The sequence below is a fragment of the Hyla sarda genome, chromosome 1, assembly GCF_029499605.1.
Source record: "Hyla sarda isolate aHylSar1 chromosome 1, aHylSar1.hap1, whole genome shotgun sequence".
Taxonomy (NCBI): Eukaryota; Metazoa; Chordata; class Amphibia; order Anura; family Hylidae; genus Hyla; species Hyla sarda.
In genome coordinates this window covers 348,133,392-348,147,802 of record NC_079189.1, presented here as the reverse complement: position 1 = coordinate 348,147,802, position 14,411 = coordinate 348,133,392, and the positions used below count along the sequence as shown (strand labels likewise).

Here is a 14,411-nt window from a genome sequence, read left to right as displayed (position 1 = left end):
TGTCGCCCTCCAGATGTTGCAAAACTACAACTCCCACCATGCCTTGACAGCTGTTTGCTGTGTTGGCATGCTGGGAGTTGTAGTTTTGCAAGATTTAGAGAGGTTCAGGCTGGAGATCACTGACAGTGGTCTCTAAACTGTAGCCCTCCAGATATTACAAAACTACAACTCCCAGCATGCCCAGACAGCAGTTTGCTGTCTTAGCATGCTGAGATTTGTAGTTTTGAAACATCTGGAGGGCCACAGTTTAGAGACCACTGTCAGTGATCTCTAGCCTGAACCCCTCTAAATCTTGCAAAACTACAACTCCCAGCATTCAGGAACAGCAAATGGCTGTCTCGGCATGCTGGAAGTTGTACTTGCGTGCCTCCAGCTGTTGCATAACTACATCTCCCAGCATTCCCTTTGGCAATCAGTACATGCTGAGAGTTGTAGTTCTGCAACAGCTGGAGGCACACTGGTTGGGAAATACCGAGTTAGGTAATAAGTTCTATTACCTAACTCAGTATTTTCCAACCAGTGTGCCTCCAGCTGTTGCAAAACTACAACTCCCAGCATGCACGTTCTGTCAGTGCATGCTGGGAGTTGTAGTTCCCCCCCTCCCATGTGAATGTACAGGTTACATTCACACTGGCGACGGATTACAGTGAGTTCCCTGCTTCAAGTTTGAGCTGCAGCCGCAGCTCAAACTCCTAGCGGGAGACTCAGTGTAAACCGCCGTCAGTGTGAATGTAACCTAAAAACACTACACTACACTAACATAAAATAAAGAGTAAAACACTACATATACACACGTACACTGCCCCCCCACCACCACCCCTACCCCCCCAATAAAAATGAAAAACGTATCCTACAGCAGTGTTTCCAAAATGGAGCCTCCAGCTGTTGCAAAACAAAAACTCCCAGCATTTCCGGACAGCCATTGACTGTCCAAGCATGCTGAGAGTTTAGCAACAGCTGGAGGCACCCTGTTTGAGAATCACTGGTGTAGAATACCCCTATGTCCACCCCTATGCAAATCCCTAATTTAGGCCTCAAATGCACATGGCGCTCTCACTTTGGAGCCCTGTCGTATTTCAAGGCAACAGTTTAGGGCCACATATGGGGTATCGCCGTACTCGGGAGAAATTGCCTAACAAATTTTGGGGGGCTTTTTCTCCTTTTACCCCTTATGAAAAGGTAAAGTTGGGGTCTACACCAGCATGTTAGTGTAAAAAAAAAAACATTTTTGTACACTAACATACTGGTGTTGCCCCATACTTTAAAATTTCACAAGCGGTAAAAGAAAAAAAGCCTCCAAAATTTGTAACGCAATTTCTCCTGAGGACGGAGATACCCCATATGTGGGCGCAAAGTGTTCTGGGGGCGCACAACAAGGCTCAGAAGGGAGAGTGCACCATGTAAATTTGAGGTCTAAATTGGTGATTTGCACAGGGGTGGCTGATTTTACAGCGGTTCTGACATAAGTGCAAAACAATAAATACCCACATGTGACCCCATTTTGGAAACTACACCCCTCACGGAATGTAACAAGGGGTACAGTGAGCATTTACACCCCACAGGTGTCTGACAGATCTTTGAAACAGGGGTCTGTGAAAATGAAAAATAAAATTTTTAATTTGCACAGCCCACTGTTCCAAAGATCCATCAAATGCCAGTGGGGTGTAAATTCTCCCTGCACCCCTTATTACCTTCCGTGAGGGGTGTAGTTTTAAAAATGGGGTCACATGTGGGGGGGTTCACTGTTCTGGCACCACGGGGGGGCTTTGGAAATGCACATGGCCAAATTCTCTCTCCAAAAGCTCAATGATGCTCCTTCTCTTCTGAGCATTGTAGTTCGCCCCCAGTGCACTTCACGTCCACTTATTGGGTATTTCCATACTCAGAAGAGATGGGGTTACAAATTTTGGGGGGTATTTTCTGCTATTATCCCTTGTAAAAATGTAAAATTTGGGGGAAAACAAGCATTTTAGTGTAAACATTTTTTTTTTTTACATATGCAAAAGTCGTGAAACACCTGTGGGGTATTAAGGTTCACTTTACCCCTTGTTACGTTCCCCAAGGGGTCTAGTTTCCAAAATGGTATGCCATGTGTTTTTTTTTTCTGTCCTGGCACCATAGGTGCTTAATAAATGCGGCATGCCCCCAGAGCAAAATTTGCTTCCAAAAAGCCAAATGTGACTCCTTCTCTTCTGAGACCTGTAGTGCGCCAGCAGAGCACTTTTCATCCCCATATTGGGTGTTTTCTGAATCGGGAGAAATTGGTCTTCAAATTTTGGGGGGTATTTTCTGCTATTACCTTTTTTAAAAATGTAAAATTTTTGCTATACCAAGCATTTTTGGTAAAAAAAAAATTTTTTTTTTACATATGCAAAAGTCGTGAAACACCTGTGGGGTATTAAGGTTCACATTATCCCTTGTTACTTTCCTCAAGGAGTCTAGTTTCCAAAATGGTATGCCATGTCATTTTTTTTTTGCTGTCCTGGCACCATAGGGGCTTCCTAAATGCGACATGCCCCCCGAGCAAAATTTGCTCTCAAAAAGCCAAATATGACTCCTTCTCTTCTGAGCATTGTAGTTCGCCCGTAATGCACTTCAGGTCAACTTATGGGGTACCTCCATACTCAGAAGAGATGGGGTTACAAATTTTGGGGGGTATTTTCTGCTATTAACCCTTGCAAAATTGTGAAATTTGGGGGGAAACACACATTTTAGTGAAATTTTTTTTTTTTTTTTTTTTTACATATGCAAAAGTCATGAAACACCTGTGGGGTATTAAGGCTCACTTAATTCCTTGTTACGTTCCTCAAGGGGTCTAGTTTCCAAAATGGTATGCCATGTTTTTTTTTTTGCTGTTTTGGCACCATAGGGGCTTCCTAAATGCAACATGCCCCCAAAAAACCATTTCAGAAAAACGTACTCTCCAAAATCCCCTTGTCGCTCCTTCGCTTCTGAGCCCTCTACTGCGCCCGCCGAACAATTTACAGAGACATATGAGGTATGTGCTTACTCGAGAGAAATTGGGCTACAAATTCAAGTATAAATTTTATCCTTTTACCCCTTGTAAAAATTAAAAAATTGGGTCTACAAGAACATGCAAGTGTAAAAAATGAAGATTTTGAATTTTCTCTTTCACTTTGCTGCTTTTCCTGTGAAACACCTAAAGGGTTAAAACGCTTACTGAATGTCATTTTGAATACTTTGGGGGGTGTAGATTTTATAATGTGGTCTTTTATGGGGTATTTTTAATATGAAGACCCTTCAAATCCACTTCAAACCTGAACTGGTCCATGAAAAATAGCGAGTGTGAAAATTTTGTGAAAAATTGTAAAATTGCTGCTGAACTTTGAAGCCCTCTGGTGTCTTCCAAAAGTAAAAACTCATAAATTTTATGATGAAAATATAAAGTAGACATATTGTATATGTGAATCCCAAAAAAAAATATTTGGAATATCCATTTTCCTTACAAACAGAGAGCTTCAAAGTTAGAAAAATGCAAAATTTTCAATTTTTTCATCAAATTTTTGGATTTTTCACCAAGAAAGGATGCAAGTTACCACAAAAATTTACCACTATGTTAAAGTAGAATATGTCACGAAAAAACAATCTCGGAATCAGATTGATAAGTAAAAGCATTCCAGAGTTATTAATGTTTAAAGTGACAGTGGTCAGATGTGCAAAAAAGGGCTGCGTCCTAGAGGTGAAAATGGGCTGTGTCCTTAAGGGGTTAAGCGTAGTGAAGTGTATTGTACTCCCCTCATATATGCACTAAGTATGTCAGGCAGAGAAGTGAGAGGACGTGCACAGAAGAGTGGCAGAGGCGTAAATCCTTCAGGCAGAGGTCGCAGCAGACTAGGGGCAAGTGGCAGCAGGAGTTGCAGTGAGAGGCCTCAGCTCCTGGTATCAGATAGCGGTTGTGTCTCGACCAGCAACCCATCTGCCGTCGTCGATAGGTTAACACGATCATCTACTTCATCACAAGTGCCATCTGACACCCCCAGTCAACAGTTCATCAGACACAACCCTCAGTTGGCATGGCCCAAGAGCAGTCTCTGTCCTCCCATTGCCTCTATCCTATGCTGTTCCCTCCCCTAAAGAAGTATCTTATACTGTGGGTTCAGCTCCACTTTTCACTGAGGACGATTCATCAAGCATCCCTAGGAGGTTCACAAAGCCACCTGTATGATATGTTGGCAGAAGGTGAAGCAGGGCCAGGGTCCCAATGTTTGCTCCACGGCCCTGCATCAACATATGCTTCGCCACCATAAAGCGGACTGGGAGAACCGTGGCTCTGATGTAGTGGTCCAGCCTGCTGCATCACCCAGTGGCACGTCGCTCCCTCTTTCAGCCAGCCAAGGCTTCACCACTTCAACCGAAGGGAGCTGTGTGTCATACACTCCTTCTGTCGCTCCAGATGCTCCTGCTCCTCCTACTTTTAGGCAGCCATTCCGTCAACAATCCATCGGTGAAGCCATGTCCAAGAGACAACAGTATGTGCCCACTCATTCAATGGCGCAGAAGCTGAATGTGCTCCTGTCTAAGTTGCTGGTGCTGCAGTCCCTCCCTTTTCAAGAGGTGGACTCTGCACCTTTCAGAGAACTGATGGCTTGCGAGGTGGAGAGTGCCAAGCTGTAATTTCTTGGCGAAGAAGGCAGTACCAGCCCTGCACAATTTTGTGGAAGAGAAGGTGGTCCAGTCCTTGAGCCTGTCAGTGTGTACCAAAGTGCACAGCAGCGCCGGCGTCTGGAGCTGTAACTTCGGTCAGGGACAATACATGTCCTTTACGGCTCACTGGGTTAATGTGGTTCCTGCACAGCCACAACACCAACTTGGACAGGTCACGCTGCTTGCTCCTCCACGCTCTCAGGCCGTTGGTCCTTTGACAGTGTGCGACTCCGCCTCCTCATCCTTTACTGCCCAGACAAGTCTCAGTGGCCCATCAACATACCATGTGTGCAGGGCACGGCGGTGTCACGCTGTTCTTCACATGGTTTGCCTTGGCGAAAAGAGTCACACAGCGGAGGAACTGCTAAAAGTCATTCGTAAAGAAATCGGCGCAATGCTTACTCCACAAAAAATGAAAATGGGAACCATGGTGACTGACAACGAGAAGAACATCTTGTATGCACTGCGACTGGGTAGGCTGAGCCATGCGCTCTGCATGGCACACGTGTTCAATCTGGTTCAATCTTCCCCCCATTTGCAAGACATCCTAACTATGGAAAGGAAACTTTGTATGCACTTCAGCCACTCGTACACCGCAAAGCACACCCTCCTTGAGCTGCAGCATCGGAACGGTATCTCCCAACACAGTCTGATTTGTGATGTTGCCACAGGTTGGAATTTCACCCTCCATATGATGGACTGACTGTACAAACAGAGGAAAGCCATAACAAATTTCTTGATGATCCAAGCGGATAGGGGTACTCCCCTGTGTAACTTCAATGGGAACCAGTGGCAGCTCATACCTGACACCTGCCGTTTGCTCAGGCCCTTTGAGGAAGCCACATTATTAGTAAGCCGCCAGGATTACGGGATGAACGTCATTTCACTACTTCATTTCTTACAACACGTGTTGGAAACAATGGCTGATCAGAGCACTGGAGACGTGGCGCCTACACGGCCACATGAGCCCTGTGGGGGCTGAACTGGAGGAGGAGGAGAAGGAGGGAGAGGGACACAGGGGAGCACATTTTAGGTTTCGCCAAATGGGCAGTTTTTCTAGTGATCTGACAGGAGAGGAGGAAGGCGAGACAGAGGACCCAGACACACCATGGCGGTATGCAGTGGAGATGGAGACAGGGAGTCCCTCCGAGTCACTTGCACAAATGGCACGTAGCATGCTCACTTGCTTACGTAGTGACAGCTGAATTGTCACCATTCGGCAGCGGGTTGACTTCTGGATCTCCACCTTATTGGACCCTCGCTACCGCCACAAAATGAGGGGCCTTTTTTACACCCACTGAGAGGGAGGACAAAATGACCTTCTACAGAGGCATTCTAAGTAGTCAGTTGGCCGATACCTATCAGCACCATCGTCCATCCTCTCGCAGGTCTGAATCAGGGAGCCCCCCTGCGCTCACCTTCCACTGCCATGGCTGCTCAGAAGGGTGGGTTCAAGAGCAGTACCAGCTCCCCCTGCAGATGCCTGAGTCTACAGTCGCTGATGAGTAGCTTTCTTCACCCACATAGTGAAGCCACTCATCAGCAGCAGGCACACCTGGAGCAGGACCTGAACCAGCAGGTGGTGGCATACCTTGACATGCCCATGCCAACACACCTTGAAGATCCGCTGGACTTCTGGGCAGCCAAACTTGATTTGTGGCCACAACTAGCAGAGTTTGCCCTGGAAAAGCTGTCCTGCCCGGCCAGTAGTGTGCCATCATAGCATGTGTTTAGTGTGGCGGGGGCCATAGTCACCCCAAGGAGAACTCGTCTGTCCACGAAAAATGTGGAGAGTCTGACCTTTGTGAAGATGAATCAGGCATGGATCAGCCAGGATTTCCAACCACCAATGCCCGATGCATGAGAGTAGATTGACCATGGTGCCACACCAACACTTCACAAATATGGATAGTGCCAAACAGATTTAAGGTGCTGCTCCCCAGTTACAAACATTCCTCCGCATCAGACCTTTTTTCACCCACCTTCGTCACCGGGTACTGGTATTTCCACCCACCGCAGCACTCGGTCACTTTCAGGACTCCTGATGCTGCTGCTGCCACCTCCAGGCTGTATCATTCAGCCACTATATGGTCTATTCTTATGCTTCAGCCAACTCCAGGCTGTGTCATTCAGCCACTATATGGTCTCCTCATGCTTCAGCCACCTCCAGGCTGTGCCATTCATCCAATATATGGTTTACTGATGCTTCAGCCAGCTCCAGTATTTGTCATTCAGCAACTACATGGTTTAGTGATGCTGCTGGGCCTAGGACATTACCTATATATGTTTATGGTAGCACTAGGTACTATACATCTTCAATGGAAATTTCAAAATTCATTCTTAGAGATTGTGAGGCCCTATTGTCTCACAATCTCTAACTTAAATTTCAAAATTCAAAATTTCAATTTAAAAATCTTAAATTGAAATTAAAAAAAATCATAAATTTTAATGGTCTCCTCATGCTTCTGGCCACTCCAGGCTGTGCCATTCAGACACTATATGGTCTCCTCATGCTTCAGCCAATTCCAGGCTGTGTCATTCAGCCAATATATGGTTTACTGATGCTGCGGGGCCTGGGTCTTGGCCTAAATTTTTTTTTAGGTAGCACTAGTTACCATAAATCTTCAATTAAAATTTCAGAATTAATATTTTAATCTAAGGGATTGTGAAGCCCTAATGTCTACTCATACTGCTGCCAACTCCAGGCTTCAGGCTGCGCCATTCAGACACTATATGGTCTCCTCATGCTTCAGCCAACTCCAGGCTGTGTCATTCAGGCAATATATGGCTTTACTGATGCTGCGGGGCCTGGGTCTTAAAAATTTTTCATGGTAGCACTAGTTACTCTAAATCTTCAAATACATTTTCAGAATTCATCTTTTAATCTTAGGGATTGTGAAGCCCTAATGTCTACTCATGCTGCTGCCAACTCCAGGCTGTGCCATTCATACACTATATGGTCTCCTCTTGCTTCAGCCAACTCCAGGCTGTGTCATTCAGGCAATATATGGGAATATATGGAAATAACATTTTTGTTATGGTAGCAATAGCTACCCAAAATCTTCAGTTTAAATTTCAGAATTCATCTTTTAATCTTAGGGATTGTGAAGCCCTAGTGTCTACTCATGCTGCTGGCAACTCCAGGCTGTGTCATTCAGAGACTATATGGTTTCCTCATGCTTCAGCCAACTCCAGGCTGTGTCATTCAGCCAATATATAGTTTACTGATGCTGCTGGGCCTGGGTCTGGGCCTAAACATTTTTTATGGTAGCACTAGCTACCCTAAATCTTCAATTTAAACTTCAAAATTCATCTTTTATTCTTAGGGATTGTGAAGCCCTAGTGTCTACTCATGCTGCTGTCAACTCCAGGCTGTGCCATTCAGACACTATATGGTTTCCTCTTGCTTCAGCCAACTCCAGGCTGTGTCATTCAGCCAATATATGGTTTACTGATGCTGCTGGGTCTGGGACAAATTTTTTTTATGGTAGCACTAACTACCCTAAATCTTCAATTTAAACTTCAAAATTCATCTTTTATTCTTAGGGATTGTGAAGCCCTAATGTCTACTAATGCTGCTGTCAACTCCAGGCTGTGCCATTCAGACTCTATATGGTCTCCTCGTGCTTCAGCCACCTCCAGGCTGTGTCATTCAGCCAATATATGGTTTACTGATGCTGCTGGGCCTGGGCCTTGATCTAAAATTTTTTTAATGGTAGCACTAGTTACCATAAATGTTCAATTTAAATTTCAAAATTTATCTTTTAATCTTAGGGATTGTGAAGCCCTAGTGTCTACTCATGCTGCTGCCAACTCCAGGCTTTGCCATTCAGACACTATATGGTCTCCTCATGCTTCAGTGAACTCCAGGCTGTGTCATTAAGCCAATATATGGTTTACTGATGCTGTTGGGCCTGGGTCTGGGCCTAAAAATTTTTTATGGTAGCACTAGCTAGTTTAAATCTTCAATTAAAATTTCAAAATTCATCTTTTATTCTTAGGGATTGTTAAACCCTGGTGTCTATCCATGCTGCTGTCAACTCCAGGTTGTGCCATTCAGACTCTATATGGTCTCCTCATGCTTCAGTCACCTCCTGGCTGTGTCATTCAGCCAGCATATGGTTTATTGATGCTGCTGGGCCTGGGCCTTGACCTAAATTTTTTTTTTATCGTAACAATAGTTACCATAAATCTTCAATTTAAATTTCAAAATTCATCTTTTAATCTTAGGGATTGTGAAGCCCTAGTGTCTACTCATGCTGCTGCCAACTCCAGGTTGTGCCATTCAGACACTATATGGTCTCCTCATTATTCAGCGATCTCCAGGCTATGTCAATCAGGCAATATATGATTTACTCATGCTGCTGCGTCTGGGCCTAAACATTTTTTTTTATGGTAGCACTAGCTATCCTAAATCTTCAATTTCAATTTCAAAATTTGTCTTTTATTCTTAGGGATTGTGAAGCCCTGGTGTCTACTCATGCTGCTGCCAACAACAGGCTGTGTTCCCTATGGGAGCTATACCACTGCAAAAAAAAAAAAAAAAAGTTAACAAAGATCATTTAACCTCTTCCCAAATAAAAGTTTGAATCACCCCCCTTTTCCCATAAAAAAACTGTGTAAATAAAAATAAACATATGTGGTATTGCTGCATGTGGAAATGTCCAAACTATAAAATTATTTCGTTAATTAAACCGCACGGTCAATGGCGTATGTGCAAAAATATTCCAAAGTCCAACATAGCGTATTTTTTTCACCTTTTATACCATGAAAAAATGAATAAAAATTGATCAAAAAGTCCAATCAATACAAAAATGGTAACGATAAAAATGCAAAAAATGAGTCCTCATACCGGCCCATACACAGAAAAATAAAAAAGTTATAGGGGTTAGAAGATGAGAATTTTTAACGTATACATTTTCCTGCATGTAGTTATGATTTTTTTCTGAAGTACGACGATATCCAACCTATATAACTAGGGTATCATTTTAAACGTATGGACCTACAGAATAAAGATAATGTATTATTTTTACCGAAAAATGCACTGTGTAGAAACGGAAGCCCCAAAAGTTACAAAATTCATTTTTTTTCTTCAATTCTGTCGCACAATGAATTTTGTTTCCGTTTCTCCGAGGATTTTTTGGTAAAATGACTGTCACTGCAAAGTAGAATTGGTGGTGCAAAAAATAGGACATCATATGAAATTTTATGTGCAAAATTTAAAGCGTTATGATTTTTAGAAGGAGATGAGGAAAAAAATGAAAATGCAAAAACGGAGAAACCCTGCATCCTTAAGGGGTTAAATTTCAAAATTCATCTTTTAATCTTAGGGATTGTGAAGCCCTAGTGTCTACTCATGCTGCTGCCAGCTCCAGGCTGTGTCATTCAGCCACTATATGGTATCCTCATGCTGCCAACACCTCCACACTGTGTCATTCAGCCACTTTATGGTCTCCTCATGTTCAGCCTCATCCAAGCTGTGTCATTCAGCCACTATATGGTCTCCTCATGCTGCCAACACCTTCACGCTGTGTCATTCAGCCACTATATGGTCTCCTCATGCTGCCAACAACTCCATGCTGTGTCATTTAGCCACTACATGGTCTCCTCCTACTGATGCCACCTCCAGGCTCTGTCATTGTGCCGCTCTACGGCAGTGATTCTAAAAGCGATGCCTGTAATCTGCATGTTATACTAAATAACAGTATTATTTCACTATCCAGCACACTCCATATGCGTGTTAGAACACAGCAAAGTGTTCTATACCCCTATTGATGCTCTCTGTAGGCCAGAAATAGCAGTTTTTAATATAGATTCACCTCAAACAAATCCGTGTCAAACCAAATTTTTTCGAAAAATTTGGCGAATTGGTCGAATCGAATTTTTCAAAAGTTCGCTCATCTCTATTCTTGACGCTTTGTTCCTGGGGACACCCGTGATCTAAAACTTATCCCCTATAGGGGGGGGGGGGATACTTTTTCAGCCTGATACTTCTCCTTTACAGGGATGAGGAAGGGGGTAAAATTACAAAACGCTTATATTGTATGCTTATGTTTCCAGCAATGTTATTTCAAAATGTCATCGTCAACCTTCAAAAACAACTTTTTTTCTTTTTACTGTTACTACTCTCATCATTCATGTTTGTAACAGAAATGGTTTATGGTTGGTTTATAGTCCCTAAAGGGCAGTAAACCCCTGAAAAAATAGATGCTTTTTTATTCATCAGGTGCTTGATCTCCATACGCTTCAATAGTGCACATCTCCTGTATGTAGTAAATGATCATTTGTAATTTGTTAACTGTCAAAATACCGATCAGTAAGAAATTCTCAGAATTTCAAAACTTTAAGGACTTTTAAAGGTAATGTTTCAGTTTCATGAATGTATTATAGATTTACCTGTATTTCTATTACCAGTCAATATTTAGCTTGTATTTTTCTTATTTCAGTACATTTCCTTAGCTTCCCCTATGCAATTTGCTTTGAATCTCTCAAGCTGAACATTATAATCTGCTTTCTGATATACCAACTCATAATGATTCACTATGGGAACATACGTTAAAAGAAATTCCTTTTTAAATGTGAAAACACTTTTAGACATACAGCCTATTTGTATCAAGTCTCTCAAATACGAAGATATGAATTAAACAATATGCTGCAAAAAACGACTACAATATTTTACTCAGCTACAACAATTATCTTAGAAATACAGGTGTTATAGACTGACCTCAATCTAAAAATGCTAAGTTATCTATGTATGAAAATTGGTTCTTGAATGCTTAAACCTTGAATTTCAGTTTATCTCCATAGGGATTAAGGGAATCCAGCTTCATAGCCATGACCAGGATGAACATCATCGCAGAATCTTTAATATGTCAGATGCTGAAGGATTTTATACTGAATGTTCTCTCGTGTTTTATGCTTCATTTTTATTTAATAGGATTTGGTCTGTGGAAAAGGCCTTTAATATATTATTAAAACTGTACGTATGTAGTTTTCCCCATAAAACAAATATAAGAGCAACTATCTTTATAAGATTCATGTAATTTCGACATCCTTTCATATAAATATAACCCTTTATGAGCCACAGAGACTTTTCTATAATGGGTTTACAAGTTTTGTACTTGACAGGTCAGGAAGGTTACTATCAAGAGATTTGATCTCAAGTTTTGACTGAACATTTAAAAACAGTAAATACACATCTATCTTTTTGTCTGTTTGTCTATCTGTAGTGAGTCAGAGATTACTAGGGGTCAGGTCAACTGAGAGATTTAGTCATTTATCTGATATGTATAAAAAAAGAAATTTCTGGTACTACTACCATCAATCACCAGCATAAAAATGCTTATACCGATTCACTCAAAGTAAATGTAGTCTCTAGCAATAAAGTTTAGAGTTGCTCAGTAAATGTAAGCATCCATAAGCAACATCCAATAAATATAAGCATCCATAAGCAATAATATGGGGAGGAACAAACACATCAAGACAGCAGGTGTGTACAGTTGAACAAAGGCTACGGTCATTTCATACTTTGCAGTACTTCTTCGGGCCTCTACGGTAGAGTATTGTAAAGTGCAAAAGGGCTGTAGACTCTGTTCAGCTGTACACCCCTGCTGTCTTGATGTGCTCATTCCCCCTCTAGTGTTGTGAGCATGTACTCTAATAAATAAGAAGCAATGAAAAGTGGTGAGTCCCACAGCTTTTATTCTACTGGATATTACTTTGTTTGATTTGTCACATGGCATTGTAGCCATTCTCATTTGCAAAGTGCAGGACCTCTGGACACTAGGATTGGTGAAACAACTTTAACTCAGTCTAAAGTTACTGAAACTACTGATAAGGATCTTCACAAGTTGGCTTACTGTGGTGCAAGGTGTAGACTTTTCTGTAAGCCCACAATTCTGGTTCTGCGATACGATACCCAGATGGACATGGCAGAATGACTTTTCCTGACATGACAGACAGACACTGTTAACTCCATCCAGAGGCCAATGAAATTTGTGTATTGCAGTCCGTCTTTTTCTCTCTGACTAAAGAATTAAACTCTTTTATGGAGATGAAGAGCTTGATCATGATAGCTTCATAGCCTGGACAGGAATACAAACATGAAAGTGACTTTATTGTAGACAGGATTTTACCTGGGTAGAAGACATGTGGCCTAGGTGTAGGTATGCCTAACAATAGCAGGACTAGAAGGTTATGCTCTGGTAAAAGCCAGACTTAGACTTTAGCTTGAGTAGTCTTCCCAGAAGGAGTAGTGCTGAGTATAGTTAACAGGTTTGGGGTCACCTTTTCTTCTGGGAGAGGGAGGTTGGACAAGCATCATTCATGTGTATACAGAAATGCAGAAATGCTTTTGTAATACCTCAGTGTATGCAGTAAATGTAGTACAATTCACTCGTTTGATATAAACTTCCAGTATCTTATACACATTTATGCATTATGTAAAATATTTTAATTAAAAACAATAAATAATATTTAGAAGAAAAAATATCAATTTTAATTACTAAAATGTCATGAAAACATATAAACTATACACATGTTTTGTAGCTAACCACACACTAACAATTTATAACATTTAATAGTTTTAATGGTGAATGTCTTAAAAAAATGGAAAAACAATGTTGGAACTTCTTTTTTATAGATTCTCCAATATTTAAAAAAAATCATGTAAGTAATTGCTACCATAAAATGATCCAAAAGTTTGGACAATGAATTGACAACTCATCCTGTAAAAACATAGGATTTTTACTCCTCACCTTCTTGTAGCCATAAAGCATTCAATTTTCCACTAACAGACCCATTTGAGGGCTTGTTTTTTGTGCCACCACCTGTACATTGTAAGAACATCACTCATTTTACCACCAAAACTTTAGCGAAATGAAAAAAAATCATTTAGCTAACTTTTGGGACTTCCATTTCTACGCAGTGCACTTTTTGATACAAATGACGTTATCTTTATTCGCTAGGTCTATACAAATACAACGATATCCAACTTATATAGGTTTTATTTTACTTATTTACTACTACAACTACTGTACGATAATTAGTATGCCTAAAATTGTCCTCTTCTGACCCCATAACTTTATTATTTTTCTGTATAGGAAGATACATGAGGGCTCATTTTATGTGCCATCGTCTTCAGTTTTTATTGATATCATTTTAGTTTTTATGAGACTTTTTGTTTGCTTTTTATTAAGGAAGTGATCAAAAATATATAATTCTTGACATTAGTAATTTTTTTTACGTTAATGCCATTGACTATGCGGTTTATTTAACATTATATTTTAATAGTTCGGACATTAACGCACGCGGCAATACCACATATGTTTAAATATATTTATGTTTGCATCATTTTATTTAAAAAAGGGCAAAAGGGGGGGGGCGTGTCTAGCCATGCAACAGTGAAGACGTGCAGCTTCTGTGCTCCTGAGCTCCCTCCCTGACTGCTGCACTGAGAGATTCCCAGCTGCCTCAATGATATTCACACGCTACAAAAAGGCACCCAAGAGCACCAGAAGCCCTGCATTCCAAGGGGCTCCGTTTTCCAACTACCCTGACAGCTGAGCGGTTGGCACCTGAAACGCGCAGCCCCCTACCGTCGCCATCTTCCTCCACACTGCCCTCCTCTTTGTCTGCTCTGGCACCAGCCCGCACATTGCTGCTACCGATCGCTGACCTGGCGCTGCCCGCAGCATCTCCTGCACTGGGCCATCGTCTCCTGCACTGGGCCACCTGCTGGATCTGGA

The 14,411-nt window shown here is 41.8% G+C and overlaps 1 long non-coding RNA gene across 1 annotated transcript in view; it reads left to right on the top strand.

Moving 5' to 3' along the window:
• The window catches only part of LOC130307315 (uncharacterized), a 47,659-nt gene extending 35,929 nt beyond the window's left edge, over positions 1–11,730 (top strand). Inside the window, exon 3 of the long non-coding RNA XR_008856510.1 lies at positions 11,473–11,730. This is a non-coding gene — a long non-coding RNA (uncharacterized LOC130307315). The remainder of the gene's footprint in view (positions 1–11,472) is intronic.
• The last annotated feature ends 2,681 nt before the right edge of the window (positions 11,731–14,411 follow it).